The following is a 6,555-nucleotide window of genomic DNA, read 5'->3' as shown; positions in this document are numbered from 1 at the left end:
ACATACAATTTATTCTGAATGTGAACGCTTATGCCAAAGAGAAATGCCCCTTAATTGGTGTTTTTGTCCATTTTTTTCTTGTTTTCTTTCTCTTTGCTTTTTCTCTTACCCCCAAAGGTTGTAATTTCCCCTTTGTAAAGTACACTATTTTATGCACCTCTAGTCAGAAGAATCTTTAGAGGTATACGCTAGTTATGTGAAATGATTCATTGGGGAAACTAGGCACGTAAACCTGGGAGATTTCAACATGCTCCTCTCCCAATAGAATCACAGGGGGGATTATGTAAATAGAATCCACTTCCCTCCCTCAGCTCATCCCACCTCACTGCTTGGCTGAATGTCATGTGAATGCTCCAAACTGAGGTCACAGGTGAAGAGCTCTGGGAACATGACCTAGAACTAAAGGTTATGGGTCTGGGTCAAGAGAAAGGATAAAGGTATGGAATGAGACATGCCCAAGGGTTCCATTCCCTGGGACTTTGGGGGGGGAGGGGAACACATTGCTGAGAGACAGCCATGTGGAGAACCATGTGGTCAGGGTTAGGTTCCATTAGGCTTAAATCTCTATGTATCTGCTTTCTCTATTTCAATGTGACTTTAAAGGATAGAGATAAGGATAGAGCTCAGGAGAGGGATGGAGATATGGGACTGGACCCATGATTTTACTGGTTTAAGGAATTCTGGGGAAACTCTCTCTCTCAGTGGAAGTCAAGATTCAGCATTACCCAGCCATCATGTGGCAGAGACAGAGCTTGATGCAAGACTTTGTGGTGTTGAATCTGTCTGTCCATTAGAGAATGTCATCCCTCACACCTTTGAATGCCCCATTTATCAAAAGTCATGAAGATGCTAATTATATAATTCTTTGAGGCAAGTAGCTGGCCAGACTGTCTTAAGTTCAAATCCTCCCATTTACTCACTGTATAACCCCAAGCAAGTCATTTACCCTCTGACTGCCTCAGTATCCTCACCTGAGATGCCCTTTGTAGAGTGCTTTGCTCCCAGAAGGCACCAAGAAATGCTTGTTTCCTTCCCTCCCAGCTCTCTTTCCATCTTTGTAAAGGCAGCTCTCCTTGGTAAATCTTGGCAGGCAAACTGAAGCGGGCCTCAAACCTGTTGGTGAGCTGGGGAATGGCTATCCCATGCAAGCAAAGACTTTCCCTGATGGATGGGCGGTGGAGAACAATTCATCCCAATGGCCGTCGAGGCAGCCAAAGCAGACACTGTGGAGCACTCAGAGCTTGCACAGACACTGAAGCTGAGGCCATCCAGTCATCCTGACTCGTGTCTTGTCGCTGGACATGGATGGCTCTGGAAGAGAGAGGGAGGCTGCGGGCTTTGTGCAGCTCTGCCTCCCCGGAATGTGATTCATGCACAAGTCAAGTCATGGCCCTGTGAGGTCCTTGGTCCTCTGATAATGATGCATGAAGGGCAGCTTTGCCCCAGAGGGAAGAATCGCACCTTGGTAGTCCTTCGGTGTGAGATGTGGCTCTGCCCATTTCTATTTGTGACCTTGGGCAAGACACTTCCCCCTTGCTTGCCTCCATCTGTTCATCTGTAGAATGAGGGGATGGAACTAGCAGACTCTCAGGCGCCCTCCACTTCTACATCCAGTTCGGAAATGCTGATCCCAATTAGTGCCAGACGGGAAGAGAAGTGCCTTTTAAGAGCATGGACTTTGGCCAGCTTAAACTCGTGTTCTTTCCCCTTGGGATTCTTTTCCCTGAGCTGTCACCCAGCAAAGAGAAGCGTGCCTAGGCTCTGCTTTCCCAAGCATCCTCTGGCCTCCACAATGGAGCGGGGATTGCTCTTTCTTACTTTTGCACGTCATTCAGCTGGGAACGTGGAGACGTTCAGCCTCTGCTGCACTGTTTCTTATGGAAGAGTACACGTTGGCAAAAACATCTGTGGCCAAGTTGGGAAGGAAATGGAAGCAGCGGCCGGGACCGAGGCTTGGGTGTGGGGCAGAGCCTTCTGCAGCCGGGCGTGAGGGTGGGAACGGAAATGTGCAGTGACCTGTAGTAAGGAAATGATAGGAACTTTAGGAAAGGGCCTCTGAGGTTGCCGGCACGGCAGAGTGCTGGGCGCGAGATCAGAACCAGGAAGGAGTTCCAGAAACGGGCATCGTTCTGACAGTTGGCCTGGGCTTCTGGGAGTTTCTCTGGCTTCTGGTGAGGACAGACGACTCCGACCTTGCTCTCTGCTGTGTATAGGGGGAGAGAGAACTCTAAACCCACTGACGAGGCTTTCCTACGGTCTCTACCATGAGAAACCGTCGTGGAGAAAGAAGTTGGCAAATCTGCTTTGTTGGAGAACGGTCTGGAGAGAAGAAGGCTCGAAGGCCTGTTTGCCTGGACTCTGCGCGGCCAGCCTGTGCCATATTGGGCGGACTGCTCCTGTGTTTCCTTGGAGACCTCTTTGAGTGTTCAAGTTATTTTAATAAGGATTAAAGTCCGGTTTTAGTCAGCTAGCATTTGGGGGTTTTAGCAAGTGCTAGGCAGCTTCAGAGTCGCTGGAAGAAACAGAAGAGTTTGCTGTGAGGAGCATGTGCACAGCCTTCAGAGAACAGTGTTCTCGCTCCCTTAGTGGCCCCAACTTGGAGTCAGGAAGACAAAGCCAGATTTGGTGAAAGCTGCCATTCCCTGCCCCCTTTCCATGGTGGAGGCCATGGCCGCAAGGGAGAGAACAAGAGAAAATTACATCTGAGACCTACTTGGGGAAGTTAAGGCTTTGTTGGACCCAGTGGAGAGAGCACTGACTGGCTGTGGAAGTCAGAAGACCTGGGTTCAGATTTTGCATCTGTCCTACCTTGTGAAAAATTGGCCAAATCATTTCTTTGCTTCAAGCCTGTTTCCTCATCTGTAAAAGGAAGGAATTGGAGAGATCCCTTCCAGCCCCCTGATGATGATCCTATGAGATCCCAAGGCCAGTGGCTTCTTACAGTAAAATTCACTTTATTCAAGGACCTAGATATTTAATACACATGCCTGTGTGACCCTGGACAAGTCACTTAACCTCACCTTGGTTTCCTCATCTGTAAAACGGGGTGATAATAACACCTACTTTCTAGGATTGTTAGATGATCAAAAGAGATTGCAAACCTTCAGATAACTAAGTGCTAGCTATTACTGTTAACACAATCTCTAAGAAGGAAACAAGCCAAGGATCCCCAATAACCGCTCTCTGATACTCCTTCAGAGGAGAGGCACATGCCTCAGTGCTGTTCCCAGGGTGCCTGCCTTGGGTACAAGGCCCTGGCTCTCTCATTGATCAAGACCTATTTCCCTATTATCGCCTTTTGCACTAGGGTGATCCTGTAGAGGCTACATCCCTAATCCTGTCCCCATCAACCCAGGTGATCAAGCAGGTGTTTTTCTTCTGTGTTTCTGCTCCCACAGTTCTTCCTCTGAATGTGGGTAGTGTTTTTTCTCCTAGATCCCTCTGAGTTGTTCAGAATCACTGCATTGACCCTAATGGAGAAGTCCATTACCTTCGATTGTACCACAATGTATCCGTCTCTGTGTACAATGTTTTCCTGGTTCTGCTCCTCTCACTCTGCATCACTTCCTGGAGGTTGTTCCAGTTCCCATGGAATTCCTCCAGTTCATTATTCCTTTGAGCACAATAGTATTCCATCACCAACATATACCACAGTTTGTTCAGCCATTCCCCAATTGATGGGCATCCCCTCGTTTTCTAATTTTTTGCAACCACAAAGAGAGCAGCTATGAACATTCTTGTACAAGTCTTTTTCCTTATTATCTCTTTGGGGTACAAACCCAGCAGTGCTATGGCTGGGTCAAAAGGCTGTGCTCTTTGGGCATAGCAGACCTTTGCTTTTAGAAAGGAAAGAAGGAAAAGAAAATGATCTATGTCTTTAACGAATAATGCTTGGAAATGATCAAATAAAATATATTTTAAAAAAAAGAAAGGAAAGAAGGTTCAGATTTATGTTAAACTCACACACAGAGAATGTATTTCTACTTGCCCTGGGGTTGGAAGGGGCTTCCGTAGCTGCCTTATTTTACAGATCAGAAAATGGAAGAGGACGGCGAGGAGACTTGGGTCACACAGGCAGTAAGGGCCAAGCCAAGGGTCACAGCCAGAGCCTGGGACTCCAGAATGGCATTCTCTCTGTTGCCTATAGCCTGATGGCAGCAGGGCGGTATTGCAGGCTGGGCAGACCCCTGGCCCCACTGCCTTGGTGAACCCAGGCGAGCTTTCTATTCCGCCAACAGTGAAGTCCATCCAACTCTGGGTGTTTCGATAAAGGACTCAGCCTGGTGATATCTTCGTCTGCCGGCTTTTTGGTCAGGAATCCTACAAAGAATCAATACATCATTTTGTTAATGTGCCATACCCAGGCTGCCTCATCTCGGCACACTGGGGAGTGCCCAGAGGACAGGCTCCAGGCCTGCTGTCCGAAGACTGACCCAAGTAAGTTTGGAGAGAGACACCGCAAGGCTGGCCTGAAGGAGACTGATCTATTGTACAACTGACAGCAGTTTCTCAGAGCCACGCGATTGCCAAGGAAAGTCAGGACCCTTAGGTTTCCAATAGCCTCCCTGGCTGCCTTGGGCTCTAGCTCTGTGAGCCAGGCGAGCCAGCTAACTCTTCTGCACAAATGACATCCCCGTACTCAGAGCACTTACAGCGCCGAGTCACTGGGAGGAGAAAAGCACTTTGGGACACTTGATGCACGATTATCCCCGAGGCCCAGATTTGGCTTGGAAATGGAACAAAATGAGGTCTTTGTAGGTCATTCAACAATTAGAAAAAGGAGATGTGCTTAGCCCTGGCCAGACATTAAGGATGCCTCTACTTGATTCAGCTGAGGGAAACCCCATCTCCTTAGTTGCTCATCATGTCCCAGTACTGGAAAGCGAGTATCAAAGAGTGCCTGAAAGTCCTCTGAGCACTTTGGTACTTGGGTATCATGGAAATCGTGTAAACAACAACCTGAGTCTCTAGTCTCCTGAGTGTCTGCGAATGGCATGAAAAACCTTTAAAGAAATACTTATATAACCTGTGTGGGGAAAGGGGTGACTCAATAAATGCCAGTCATCATTAATAAAGGAGGAGAATTTGTGGCCAGATGTCCAAACCTCAAATCTTTGCATTCCTCCGTACTTCCTGGGAGACCTTATTTGGCCTCCGATTTGCTGACACTTACGGACAGGAAGTGTCAGACACCGTATTTGAACTCAGATCTTGGCTCTAGCCCTGGCACTGGATCCACTGCACCAGCAAGCTGCCTGGTGATATCGGCCATGTCCCTTGGGGGCTTTAAGGAAGATTAGAGAAGAGAATTCTCTTTGTCAGCTGAGTAGAGAGCTAGAGGAAGAGCTGAGATCTTGAGGAAGCTCATAGATTTAGAGCTGCCTTCCTACCCTTGTATTCCATGTACGTGCTTACTCTTTCCACAGATAATCGGAGGAGTTGTAGGTATGAGCTCCAGATTTATGGAGGAAATGTTTCGTAGTTACTGTTCTTATAATGCCATTTTAATACGTGCCTTTACTTTAAACTGCCTGTGTCCTCTGGCTGACTATTAAAAATAAACCCATCAGTGCGGACCGATGAGCTTTAGTACCAGAAGTAGAGGACCCGGAGCCAGTCTCAGTCATCCCCTGGGCCACGCAGCCTGAGGCTCTGAGTGACAGGAGAGTCCAGGGAGGATTCTACCTGGAAAATGGAAAGCATTTGACAAGATGATATCTAAAGCCCCTTCGGCTCCAGAGCTGTGATTCTAGGAACTAGAACATTTGGTCTGGAAAAGAGGTGAAGGAACACGAGGGCGATCTTCAAGTTCCAACGAAGGAGGTGCCCGTTATTTTTATGCCAAAACACCTCACAGAAGGACCTTCACTGGCTGATCGAGTTAAGCTGATAGAGATGGCCATTCCCAAGAGAGATCACTCGAATGCCCACAAACGAATGGCATCACCAACCCAAGCAGATGCCACCGAGCCACGTGTGATGGTCCCTCCAAGGAAAGAAAAAGGAACCATCAGGCACGGTCTTGCTCTCTGTGGGGATGGAGTATCTGGATAAAAGGAATCTGCTTTCCCCAGTCCCCTGACACCTGCCTTTACCTGAGGTTGTGTTCCATGCCCTGGACATGGCTCCTGTTATCTCCCGTGCCAACACTGCCAGTGAAGGCTGCCAGGACGTGATGCTAGGAAAGCCAACAGTGACAATGAGAAGCAGTTTACCCACAGCCAATCAAGTATCTATGGGGAGCTAGGGTGGTGTGATGAATAGAGTGCCAGACCTAAGACATGAAGACTCATCTTCCCGAGGTTAAACCTGGCCTCAGATACTTACTAGCTAGGTGACCCTGGGCAAGTCACATAACCCGTCCGCCTCAGTTTCCTCATCTGTAAAATGAGCTGGAGAAGGAGATGGCCAACCCCCCCAGCATCTTTACTGAGAAAACCCCCAATGGGGTCACAGAGAGTCAGACACAACCAAACAACACTGGCCACTACAGGGCCACTTGGATGCTATTCCCTGAACCAGTAAAAAGACAAGTTGTTTAAAAAAAATATGAAG

This window comes from Monodelphis domestica, chromosome 6 (genome assembly GCF_027887165.1).
Source record: "Monodelphis domestica isolate mMonDom1 chromosome 6, mMonDom1.pri, whole genome shotgun sequence".
NCBI classification, from domain to species: Eukaryota; Metazoa; Chordata; class Mammalia; order Didelphimorphia; family Didelphidae; genus Monodelphis; species Monodelphis domestica.
Note: the sequence above shows the minus strand (reverse complement) of the source record.